Source organism: Mus musculus, chromosome Y, assembly GCF_000001635.26.
Source record: "Mus musculus strain C57BL/6J chromosome Y, GRCm38.p6 C57BL/6J".
Taxonomy (NCBI): domain Eukaryota; kingdom Metazoa; phylum Chordata; class Mammalia; order Rodentia; family Muridae; genus Mus; species Mus musculus.
The window spans coordinates 76,860,974-76,875,053 of record NC_000087.7 but is presented as its reverse complement, the minus strand read 5'-3'; the positions used below and the strand labels follow the sequence as shown (position 1 = coordinate 76,875,053).

General features: G+C 39.3%; 1 pseudogene; it reads left to right on the top strand.

Annotated features, from left to right (window-relative positions):
- Positions 1-9,474: 9,474 nt before the first annotated feature.
- On the top strand, positions 9,475-12,243 carry Gm46713 (annotated as a pseudogene).
- Positions 12,244-14,080: the final 1,837 nt, after the last annotated feature.

Below are 14,080 nucleotides of genomic sequence, written 5' to 3'. Positions count from 1 at the left end.
ATATTTCCTTAATCAATTTATGAGATTAAATCAATCCCTGTAAAAATATGTCAGGTACTTTTGGAGACAGGTAAGTTTACAAGAAACATCATTTAAAAAATATTTTATTTCTGGAGCCAAAACCTTGAGTAGACCTTGCATGCAAACTCTGTAGCTAGCCTTATAACACCCGGAGGCAACTCCACTGCCAGGCATCTAACATTCATAGGATCCGATGATCAGACAAGAGGAAGACACAACATCTTTCCCCAACACCTTGAGTAGAGGGTAACAGAAAGACACAGGCATGCAGGAACTCCACCAGACCAGTGGTATGGATTGCATCCATTCTGTCTGGGACAGGGCCCTGAGCAGTCCTTGGATGCAAACTCAGCAGCCAGCCCCATAACACCCAGAGGAAGCTCCACTACCTGAAGATCTAACATGGCCAGGGTCAGAGGATCCCAGGAACCTAGGAGCTTAGTCACACCAGGATCTCAAGGTTCCAAGGGCAGCTTGACTCCCAGGATGTCAGACCCACCCAGCATCTCAAAATCACAGTATACCGTAATAACAGGATCACAGAGAAAGCTAGACTTTGAAGAGTTATGACACAACCAATATCACAGGAAGGACAGTCTGATGTAGCCAGGGCATGTAGCACTTGAGATATCCAGATGGTGAGAGGCAAGGATAAGTTAATAAGCAGGAGAAACCAAAGTTATTTGGAATAATCAGAACCCAACACTTGCACCATATCAAGTGGATAACCCAACACACCCTAAAAGTAAGACATGGATCTAAAGTCACTTCTCATAGTGATGATGAAGGACTTTAAGAAGGACATTAGTAACTCTCTTAACAAAATGCAGGAGAACACAGATAAACATGTAGAAGTCCTTAAAGAGGAAACACAAAAATCTGTTAAATAGATTCAGGAAAACACAATCAAACAGGTGAAGGAGCAGAACAAAACCATCCATGATCTAAAAATGGAAATAGAAACAATTGACAATTCTCACTTAGGCCATGAAGCTATGGAACATTCCCATTTACTGAGATCCAGAGGAGTAGCCATTTGGAAGATTGTGTCCCTAAATGTGAAGGTTGTGCTGAAACTCTTATGAAAATTGAGAACAATTTTAAATATGAAAGAAAAAAAACACACAGTAAAAATTCATGTAGGCAAAATTGACAGCCTTCTATGTGTCACAAAACACACAAGCAGAGATTACAATTACAATAATTATTTTTATATCAAGGGGTCAAAACTCCTGATACAATCAATGTCCAAGAAGAGATATTTAGAGCACACACTCACCGGGGACAAACTGTCATGACTGGGACAGCATGGCAGGAAACAAAATGTTGATCTGTTTCATTGAGGGCCAGCATGGGGCCTTCTTACACTTTTGTGGAATAAGCAGCCAAGAGTTAGGTCAGAAATAGCCAGCTCCCTCAATTATGCCAAAGTAACCTATTTCTGCTAGGGAACAGTCCCAAATGTTCCACAAACTTGCTAGACTGTTCCACTAGTTTGAGACACCTGAGACTGTGGGAAAATTTCACACCCAATCTTAATGAAACTGAACCAGGCATGTGTAAAATACTTTTTGAAAATAGTTTCATTTCAATTCAGGAAAAAGGACAGAGAGCCCTGCTTTGTAATGGATGGAGTTAGTCTTTAGCTTCCATTGTGCACTCTAAATGAAACATAGTGTAAAAGAAGCAGTTTTCTATGTAGCAAGTAAGGAGTGAAAACAACACACTAATGGAGATAAAATGCAAAGAACCGGGATATATAGTAACAATTCCAATTATAAGTGTGAAAAAACAAATATACATATATGTGAGTTGTGCTTGTTATTTCCCTAATGGTTTGATTGTACAGGATAAAAAACAATAGTCTGTCCCTATTGGCCACAGTTTCATTCATCATTGTGTTAGTGGATCCAATCTAGGAATTAATTATCAGGGTTTGACAGCAAAATCCATCGGCTCAATACACCAGACATTAGCTGGAAAGTGAGGTACAAGTAGGTAATGTCCTTTGGTTTCTTCTCTCTGAGTCTGTTATATGGGCGTCCTGTCATTGTTTGTTATTATTGTTGGTTGTTGTTTTAAAATTTGAAATATTGAATGCAAAAGCTAGTGGCAGGAGCCCAACAGGTCTTTGCATTCTTACTTTCTCCTTTCCATCACTCTCCAATTCTTCCAATCCCCAGCTTTCATTCAAGAAACAATCATCAGAAACAATTGAAAATAAGACTCCTTCATCATCTTTACTTTGTGCTTGCATGTTGGCTGTAATCATCTTGAAAACATTAAAAATCAGGCTAAGATTCTGCCTATGTTTGATAGGGTTTCATTGCTGTGAAGAGACACCATGACTCAGGCAACTCTTATAAAGGAAAATTTAATAGAGGTTGTCTTACAGTTTTAGAGGGTCAGGTCAGTACATTATTATCATGGTGGGAAGCATGGCAACATCCAGGTAGAAGGGGCGATGTAGAAGGAAAGAAGTTTTCTATATCTTAATCTGAAAGCAAACAGGAGGAAGCTTGTGGCCAAAGCAGCAAGGAAAAGCATCTCTCTTCATCACTGGGCAGAGTTTGAGCACTAGATAAAAGCCAGCCTACACAATGATCAAGGCCACATCTGCTAATAGTGCCACTTCCCATGGGCCAAGGATATTCTAATCATCAAACTGCTACATACCTGCAAACACTCCTGTATGCATGTATGCACACACACACAAAGACACACACACACACACACACACACACACACACACACACACACACACTTTCATGTCTATTGCACGTGAGATTGCATAAAAATATATTTGTCTATTTACACATATATTTATTTTTACTTACTTGCTTGCTTGCTTATTGCTTACTTATTTACTTATTTACTTACTTACTTAGTTTTAAATGTTTTGCTGAAGAACTTTGTACATAAACATAATGAGTTTGAGTAAATCCATCACCATCTTGTCCTCCTTGAATTGCTCTCCATTTCTCCTGTATCACTTTTAGCCTTAATTCCATGCACATTTTAATAAAGACCACTGAGTGAATTTAGTGCTGACTACATATGTGGGGTTAGGGAAACACATCCACTGGAACATGGGCAGCCTCTGAGGAGCCAAATCTATGTAGAAAACTGGCCCTCACACCTGCAGCCACTAATTGCCAATTTTTTGGGGTGAAATTTTCTCTGCTCCCCCATCTATTCTTCAAGAACTGTGAGACAGAAAATTTTAAAAAAAGGTGTTGAGATCTGCTTAGAAAGGACTTTAATCTCAGGATATGGGAATCAAAACCAGGTAGAGATGAATTCTCTGCCGATCTGCACAGGAAAGCACAGAAATCTAGGACTATACAGAAATATCCAGTTCCAGAGAAGAAAAACAAAAGAAACAGGGGAAATTGGGAAGTACAAATAAGAATTTGAATGTACAGATTGTAAATCCTGTCTCTGGGAATAATAATCAAGATACTTTGAAAGGAACAATCAAGCCATGTTTAAAAGACTGGACACACCATTTGGCATATGTTATATAAATCAGTAAAAATAATTAAAAATGTCTCATTAAAATTCACAACAGTCCCCTTAAGTTTTTTCTTCTGGTTTTCTTCTTTAAATATCTTATTGAATCTGAAGTGATGGCTCAGCATTTCTGAACACTGGCAGCTCATGCACAGCATACACTTGGACTTGCCACATTTCCATTGGCTGTTTACAACTTCTTCTATTTTAGTAACCACAGGGAATCCACACTCCCCCTTCCCATGAGACAATGTATCCATACCTATACAGAGAATTCAAAACAAACAAAATCTCTTCAATCTGTCTCACCAATCATACATTAGGTCCAATGCTTGGGTGCTTTCTGTTTCAGGCTCACAATGATCAATGGTATATACTTTCTAGGTTGTATAACTGCACTTCATTTCTCTACCAGGAACCTTTCCTCAGATTCTGTCCTCATCAAGAATCCCATCTAATACCATCAGACACTTCTATGCATCAGAGGGAACAAGGTCTAGCTGTGTGCCTTGCAGGTTGGGTAGAGCACTGTCAATATCCCTTCTCCTCCAGCAAACCCTCTCAAGGCTCACAACGGTTGTCTTCCAGGATAAAATCTGATTGCCTAAGAGAAGGAGCAAATCATCTCTGCTTGCTCTAATGTCTAAATGACATTGCAGATTAAGAAAAAACCTAGAGCTTCCCCAAGATTCTCAGTCCGGGAGCATTTGGACAATCCATTACTTTCATAGGGTCCAAAATTGTTTGAATTCTACAGACCAATGAATTGTCCCATTAGAAGCCACCTTTCCAGCAGGTAGCAGCAGCTCCAACTGCTGTCTCCAAAGGCAGTTAAACAAAAGCAACCTGAAGAGGCAGGTGAACTGCTCCTGGTCCCACCAAGGTGACTTTGGTTTCTGGTGGGAGGGGGCAATTACATGCTGTGAGAATTCTTTTCTGTTGATGTGCTCACCCACCAAAACACTCCTCTTGGAAAGACCAGGAATGAGTTCCTCTTCCAAAATCCCTCCTCTTGCATGTGGTGTTCATTCCATGGGTGTGGGGAGTAGGCTCTATTCCTTGGGTACTCTGTTTCTAAATGAGGTGACACACAGTGATCACTCTCTCCTACCTTTCACAGATGATTGAGACTCCTAATCTAGACATTATTTTTTTATTTATTTTTTCAATCTGCGAAGGCAGATATGGTTGTTTGTGAACATTACAGTTTGCATGGACACTTCTTATATGTAATACATCAGAGGACAGAAGAGGATACAGCAGCATATGCTGCTGGAATTACATGGAGGATGAGAAAGAAAGGGGGGGCAGGGAGTGAGAGGGAAAGAGAGAAACACAGACTGAGACTGAGATACAGAGAGATAGCAATACAGAGAGTGGGGAAGTTAGAAGGAAAGAGAGAGAGGCAGAGAGACAGAGAGACAGAGAGACAGAGAGACAGATAGAGAGACAGAGAAACAGTCACAATGTAATTGCTGGAAATTGAAGCCACGACCTGTGTGATAGCAGCAAGTCTGTCAACACATACATTGTCTCTTGAGATTTTGGCTCCAATTTTGAATTGGCCAAGAAAGACCTGATGCTATGTATTCTGGAGTTGACCTTGTGTATACCATCGTATTCCTGGAAACAGTTTCACATCTAGGGAACATGACCTTTAATCAGTCTTGATGCATCTCACATATCCTATGCCCAGACACCAAAGGAGACATATGGAAGGTTTCCTGTTGTGGTCTGGTAAAAGGACGCCATTCCTGACAAGAATCTCCAGAAGAATAAAGCCAATACAGTCGAAACAACCTTAGCCCTGGTCAGAGTGAGATACCTGCCTTCTTAAGGCTTCTCAGTACAGCTTTATATAGTGTATTAGCTTACTCTTGGTTAGAATTCACCACAGATCACAAACATCCTATTCAGATTTCTCTCTCTTTATCTATTTTTTTCTTGTTGTAGTGGTGGTGATTTTTTAAGAAAGACTTATAAGAATTAATTTACTCTTAGATGAATTTGGACCTTTTGAGAAAGATTGTGTTCCTACACCATTTTTCGCTCATGAGAAAATGGGGAGGTGGTACATGGCTTAGAGTATAAGATCATTGGCCCCTGTGCACAGGTTACAGGATTCAATTACCAGGGCCCATCTTGTTTGTCACAGCCACAGGTAAGTGCTCTTTCAGGGGATCTGATACTATCTAACTTCTGATCTCTACACGGTCCAGTTTAGTGCACAGGCAGCAGACACACCCCTTCAGGTAAAATATTCATAAAATAGAAATAATGAAAATTCTACAGTTTACCAATTGCCATATAAAACTTGATTTCCAAATGATCACACATACTATTAGGAGAGGACCTCAAAATGTGGATGTAGGTAAAAAATTTTGATATATTTGATACTTATTTTTTCATTCTTTTCTGTGGACCACCTAGGACCCCACATCCCAATGACCTGGAGGAGAGTAAGCCAGAGTTCTTCCATAGTCTTTGCTTCAGTTCCTGTCTCCACTTACCAGCTCTGATTAAGGTGTTGTCCAGACTTCTATAGATAACACAGTTTAAAACCTGAAAGTTGAAAACAGATAGAATCCATTACATCATTTGGTAGTTTTGGGTCCCAATTTTTATCTCATTGAAATCAAGACAGGACTGTATGCTTGCAATAATGTTATCTGCCTGTGCTTAAACTTCTGACTAAAAAACTCTTTGTTCAAAACAGTGGAGTGACCGATGAGCATCAGACACTTACATAGCAATTGTTGCCCTATAAATTTGGATACATCTCTGATTATATTGAAGACTGAAAATCAATTAAATGGTTTTAGTAGTAGGTAGACAGGCATCTAGTGTTGATGTAAAACAAATTCCACAGTAGATCAGTTCTAAAACTACATTATTCTGCATGATATCTCAGCACTAATGAATAGGCAGCTGCACAAGCAAAAGAAGAGGAAAAGGAAGAAACACAGGCAGACACAGATGCAGAGGTTGAGAAACAGGCTGAGATAGAGAATGAAGAAGGAGAAAAGGAAGGACAGGCAGAGTCACAGGGACAGTCAAAGGGAGATTCAGAATCAGAGACAGAGTCAGAATGTGTGGTGTGCATGTACCTAGTGTGTGTCTTTCTAATTTTTAGACCTTTTAGGAAGTTACATTTACTCAAGTGTCCTCAGAGATGGGGTGATTGGTTGCAACAAATTTCTCAGATTACAACCAGTATACCAAGACATGGTTTCTGTCTAATTGACCACCCAGACCCAAGGAATACTTATAATAGGAGAGATCCCAGGCTAATGGTTTTCTTTCTTATAATAAGTCTGTCTCTCCCATTCACAGAATAAAAGGAAATTATGATTCATTGGAAAATAACACATAAATGGCTCCAGAAACTCAGCCAAGTCTATTAAGATATATAAATATATATATATAAATATATAATAATATATATATTATTATATATAGATATATATTATATATATATATATATATAGATATATAAATATATATATATTATCACAAAGCTCTCACACAACTTTTTAAAAATCCTAATCCTGTACTGGATTCATCTTCTAAGTATACATTGTATGTTATATATAGTATATCATAAAATACTAAATAGGAATATCTAGCTATGTACACTGAATGTATACTGTGAGGAGCTGCCCTTTCAATCTCCATTACAAGATGGCGCTGACATCCTTTGTTCTAACTGGTAAAGAAATAGTCTGTGTATGTGCTGGGGTATTTTTCCATTCTTTGTGCCCTTCCTGTTCTGTGGCGTCATATGGGCTGATAGTGAGCAGCCCTTAGGGTGAAATATGTCTCTAACACTTCTTGTGGTCTATTTAAGGACTGAGTTTCCTGTGTTCTAAGCCTCCTCGCCCAAAAGCTAATCATCTTTCTCTTGAGATGGATTAAAGCTATGCTGCAGAAGGATCTGAGTGTGTCCTGTGTGTGTGTGTTCTCGCCGGTGAGACTCTTTATCATCACAGACACAGTATACTGCATGCACAGACCATTAGTACTGTAACTCCATGGATAAATCATGTTCATGAAGCAACACTAACAGAGATTTACACACAATATTTGCATTTCATTTGTGTTCCCGAGATGAAAATTATTTTCATCAACACACATGGCACTGCATAGAACAGGTATGACTAATATTAAAATAGTAAACAGCTGACTTCAAGAAGTATAGAAATCAGAGTTAGTAAGTCTTTGGTGGAATACTATATTTACATACTCACAACATCCATTAGTGAAGAACTCCTGCTGCATTAACTTTGCACAAGATTTATTGTCAAAACTTGTACTTTTAGTCTGGTGGTTGGTGGTTGGTTACACAAGTTGGTTGTGGTTTGTTAGTAGCCATAATTAAAGGAGAAGAACAAGGAAAGAAATTAAATTCAGAGATTTTCTAATTCCTCTCTCTAATATACCCTGATTTTTGTCCTATCTAGCGTTAGGGGTTATAAAAAGAAGATCCTAGAAAATATCAAACACCAACTATAAAAATGAATCCTTAATTACTGTCCACCAGAAACCACCAATTGTGAAGAAATACACTTTATCTTCTTTATCATAAGTTTTAAAGGACTCTCTTCAATAGCTTCCTGACTGGACTGTTCTTTTTTCTTCTGTGTTCTTTTTCCTTGTGTGTGTGTGTGTGTGTGCATGAGGGTGAGTGTGTGTGACTTCCTTTGCATAATACCTTCCTGTGTTGTTAACCATTCATATTTGCTGTGGATTTACTCACAACAAACAGATAAACTGAATTGTGAGTATCTTCTTTTTTTGGTGTCTGTTTTGTTTTTCTTTTCTGGTGGTGGGTTTAGCATGTATGCAAATCAAACACTACCATCGAGTCACATCTCTAGCTTAGACAGGGATTTGAATTCTTTAACACTAGTTATTTCTCTCCATATTACTGTAACATTATAATGTTTTTATTGTACTCCTGATCTGTTACTGAAATTTTATTTCCATTTATTCCAAATTTATGTAGGTGCTAAGCAACGTCAACCCATTGCTGATATTTTTTGTTAATAAGGCAACTTGATCAATAAATGACTTCTTTTTCTGACTAGTGCCATATTGTGTTTTCTTGAAGACTTGTATCTTAAGCCGGAGCAGAAACTTGTAATGTACACTTGAGGAGGGTTTTTTTTTGGGATTTGGTGGTTATTTCAATGTATTAAATGAATGTCAGGTGCCTGATGTTCTATCAGAGTAATGGTGCTCCTTAAGCTACATGTTCATCTTTATGTTCTCATACACTTTTCAGAACAATATTTTTCAGTACCACAGAGCAAATGTTACAGGTTTTTAGCTTTTAAACTCTCAGTAAACACCAAAGTCTCAATTTTGGACTTCAGTGCAGCCTCTTCTCTAAAAGCTAGTCAGAGGATGCTTAGTCCTGTGAGCCCAATCCTTTCTTTTTATTCCAAGCATGGAGGGAAAATGGCATGCCCTGTAAGGGTTTTGCAATTAGAGATTCTGAAGTCAGCAGATCATACTTGTCACCCTATTGAGTTTGCTCATCTGTAATAGCAAGTGAAAGAGTGGTAATCAGTACCATGATGGCTCAAAAGAAGTCTAGAAAACCACTGCATTCTGCCCCCTTGTGGGTGCCATCCCTGTCACAATTTGAAGAGAAACAGTGCTCCTTCCAGGAAGCTGCAGGGAATTGAACTGCACTCCTCTGCATGCTGTCAGACCCAGCCTCTAGGTCTGGACTGACTCTCCTTAAGGATAGTCACTTACCCTCCGGCCCCAGTCCCTAATTCTCTCTCAGTTCTCCACAAAACAGGAGACTCTCTTTATTTTTTGTGCCAAATGTTGTCAGCTTCATTTCAAATATCCTGATAAACTAAACTGGTTGGGTCTTAAAATAATTTCTTTCTCTCAACCACCTATTTACCAGGAAAACTGTCGGTGAGAATGGCTGAGACATCTAGTCTGGGCGAGTTTCCCATGATTAAGGGCAGGGAATATGAAGATAAGGCCAACTTATTAATATACTTCCAAAGTCTAGTTTTAATTGGCATCTCTAATGCTGTGCAGAAGAAATGTGAGATTGTGAGGTGACTTCACAGATTAATATAAGAGGTGAGTCTAGAAAATCAGGAGCTGTCTATTGAGAACAGCACTGGACCATGGCCCTCCTTTGAGGATTTACACTTTAAAGCTGAGATAAACTGTAAAAAAATTATGTCTTTCTGAAGTTTATGCCATGGAACGTCCACATAATATCTTAGTTCATTGGTGTGATGTTTTTATACATGGCTGTAAATGCTTTTATGTTAACCTGTGTGTGCTAGTAAGTGTTTGCCTTCTTGACATGAAGCTAAAGTCACCTGGGAAGAGGGAACCTCAAATTGGATCTGTCTACATTAGATGAGGCTATAGCCATGTTTATTTGTTTTCTTAGAAAATTTTCTTTAAATTTTCCATCTTATATGACCTGAAAGTATCCATCTCCCTGTTTATCCTCCTACCATCGAACTCAGAGACACAGTGAAACTAACAGAAGTTATGGGCCGAATGAATTTAACAGATACTTATAGAACATCACCCAAAAACAAGAACACACATAATATGCACTCATTCTTAAGTGTATATTAGGCAAAAAAAAAAACATGGAATACCCATGATACAATTCATTGATACTATCCATTATCTCTACCTCTGGTCAGGATTATTTTTCTGACTTTTCTTTGCATAGATTCCTGATTCTTGAAGGAGAGAGCTCGATAAAGGCATCCTCTTTAATCTTTAATTCTCTGAGTCTCTCACTCTCTGTGCATTGTCCAGTTGTGTCTTTCTGTGATTATTACCAGTTTTGTAGGAAACTCACCTCTGATGAAGGCTGAGGCATATATACTAACATATGGGTGGAGCCATTAGGATTCATGAGAAGTCATTTTACTGCTGTGATTATTTAACAAAATTTATGATGGCAGATTTTCACTTAGTGTTTTATGACCTTTCTAGTCTCAGATGCTTGGCCTGATATTTCCCTCCACATTTAACCCTCCTATTTTAGTGTCTTCTTCATTCCTTTATACCACTATATTCTACTTCCCCTTCCTTGGAAGAACTCCTCCTTCTTTATGGTTCCTTACTAGATAGCTCATCTCTGTTACCCTAAATGAAAAACAAACATATATAAACCTTACAAGCTAACTCCATACATAGGTGAAAACATGCAATTTGTGTCGTTCTGGGTCTGATTTGACTGTTGGATATTTCCCCCCCCCCTTTTTTTTTAGATACTTCAGTCCTTCTTTTTTAAAAAATATTTTTATTACGTGTTTTCCTCAATTACATTTCCAATGCTACACCAAAGGTTCCCCATACCCTCCTCCCCACTTCCCTACCCACCAATTCCCATTTATTTTTTGGCTCTAGCATTGCCCTGTACTGGGGCATATAAAGTTTGGTTGTCCAATGGGCCTCTCTTTCCAGTGATGGCTGACTAGGTCATCTTTTGATACAAATGTAGCTAGAGTCCAGAGCTCAGGGGTACTGATAAGTTAATAATGTGGTTCCATCTGTAGGGTTGCAGATTCCTTTAGCTTCTTGTGTACTTTCTCTATCTCCTCCATTGGGAACCCTGTGATCCATATAATAGCTGACTGTGAGTATCCACGTCTGTGTTTGCTAGGCCCTGGCATAGTCTCACATGAGACAGCTGATTAACAGTTGATGGGAGAGGATCCATTACTCAGTGAGTGGTGCTATCTCTGCAAAGATGGTGATAAAATATATAAGAAAGCAACCTGAGGGTAGTGTTTGAAAAATGAGTCAGTGTTTAAGAGAACTGGCTGCTCTCTTAGAAGGTTAGGATTTGAATCACAGAACTCAGGTGGCAGCTCACAGCCTCATGAAGCTCCAATATCAAGGGACCAAGCTCCCTCTTATGGACTCTGTGAACCCTGGACAAAAAAGGCCCACAGACATTCACGCAAACAAAACATTTTTATATATACATATATGTTATTAAAATAAAAGTTAAAAGGCATTTTTAAATTTTGTAAGTAGAAAAGCTGAGAAAACTGTGTTGAGAAACAAGCCAATAAGCAGCCTTGCTCCATGTACCCTGCCTATAATCCTACATGGGTTCCTGCCCTGATTTCACTCAGTGATGGAGTGTGATGTGGAAGAATAACACAAACTAATCTTTTTCAAAAGAGAAGGGAGGAGAGGGGGATTGGAATGGGGATTTGTTGATGGGAAACTGTGAAGGAAGTTATCATTTAAATTGTAAATAGATAACTAAATTAATGATGAAAAAAATAAGTCCTGTCAAGAAGTCCAATGTGACAGTGTGAAACTGCTAATCTACAACCTGCTAAACTCACATGTGCGGGGTGTGGGCATGCAAGTGTTCTGTCTGAGCCTGCAGGCCACTTAAATCCTCAAAAACCCTGTGGAGTTCAACCCTGACTTCCTGGCACAGATGATCCCCAAAGTGTATTGGGAAGTGCTTGTGCAGGTAGCAGACACCTCAATCTTGGCCCAGGTACACAAAATAGCCAACTAGCTGCTATGAACAGGACAAGATACTTTTGAGGAAGATGTACCCACGTGTGGCTTGAGATTGATGTACTGGATGGTACTCTGCAATGGTCAGAATCCAGTGTTCTTTTCCCCATCATCCACAGGATCACCAATATGCTGTAGAATGATGAGGAGACAGAGAGGTAACCTTGCTAGCCACCACAATGCGATGTGGGAATGGGTATCCAGATGGAGGAAGACCCTCATTAAAGCAGTGGGGAGGGGATGGGATAGAGGGTTTCTGGAAGGGTGGGAAACTGAAAACGGACATCATTTGAAATGTATATAAAGAAAATATACAATTAAAAAAAGACCAACCAAAGAGCACATAGGGCGGGGCCCATGGCTGCAGCTTCATATGTAGCAGAGAATGGCCTATTTGGACACCAGTGAGAGGTGAAGCTCCTGTTCAGGAGAAGGCTCTATACCCCAGTGTAAGGGAATGTCAGGACTAGGAAGTAGGAGTGGGTATTTTGTTGATTACTGAGAGGAGGGATGGCATAGTGGGTTTTCAGAGGGGAAACCAGGGAAGGGGATAACATTTGAAATGAAAATAAAGAAAATGCCTCATAAAATAAAATAAAATAAAACAAAATAGATTGAAAACAACCACCTAGACACAATAAGTTAATAGCAGAATGATAAATAAAAGAAGACAGTGTAGTGGTGCATACCTTTTATCCCTGCTCTTGGTAGGCAGAGGCAGGGGCAGGCAAATTTATGAGTTCAAGGCCAGCCTGAACTCCAGATTGAATTCCATGACAACCAGGGCTAAACAGAGAATCCCTGCCTCGAAAAAACAAAAAACAATAAACAAATAAAGAGAAAATGAATGACACACAGGCATACAGAAGAGGACTGGTCCCAAAGACAGCTCTGTCCTAAATATACTAGAGCACATTGCTTCACAAAATGAATTCTGAACATGCTCTCACATAGGGCATTTGAATATACTTTCTAGGTTAACCCCATATGATCACAAGAAACAAAAGGTAACAAGAAGATCAGAGTCAGAAGTATATCTCAGACTCATGTCAAAGACAGTCTGGGAGGCACACCATGCTTCAGTTTTCAAAGTTCCAGAGAGTGGTTCTCCACCTTTTTAATACTGCGGTTCCTTCATATATATACTTCCTTATGCTGTGTGGTGCCCCAACCGTAAAAATATTTTTTGCTGCTTCATAACTGAAATGTCCTACTGATATGAATTATAACATACATTTCTGACATACAGATAGTCTAGGACAACTCCTGTGAAATTTGTCACAAGGACTAGCAACCTACAGGTTGCCAACCACAGTGCCAGCAAATAGGAAAACTAGCCAGCCCCTTGATTTTTACAATGTTGCCTTCTGTAACTGTGGTAGAATAGATGTGCTCTATTTTAGTGGTCTAAGCATGTGAGGATCTGTAACACTACCTGGAAACACACATACCAAATTGGATGAGGGAGTCTATTTTTTCTGTCCTGGACCTTGCAGGTTTGAGTCAGCTCTAACCAAATAGAAGAGAAAGGATACTGGATGAATTCCTACTCAAAGTCTTTGGAGACAACAGGGATTTTATTGGGTTCTCATGGAGAATGGGAGAGTGTTTGTGCTCCATTAAAAAGGTACTCACATTCACTATTTTGATGCCTTTCTTTCTATTTGAGTGTGCTTTGTACTTTTGTCTGCTATGTGTTGTGTTCTATGTTCTTTGTTACTAACTCTAGGGTTCTTACCATACTTGGAAAATGAAAGTCAGTTTGAAAACCTTTCATATTTGTTCTCTGTATAGAAACTCTCTCTCTCTCTCTCTCTCTCTCTCTCTCTCTCTCTCTCTCTCTCTCTCTCTCTCTCCCTCCCTCCCTCCCTCCCTCCCTCCCTCCCTCCCTCCCTCCCTCCCTCCCTCCCTCCCTCCCTCTCTCTCTCTCTCTCTCTCTCTCTCTCTCTCTCTCTCTCTCTCTCTCTCTCTCTCTTTGTGTTTTCAAGACAGTGTTTCT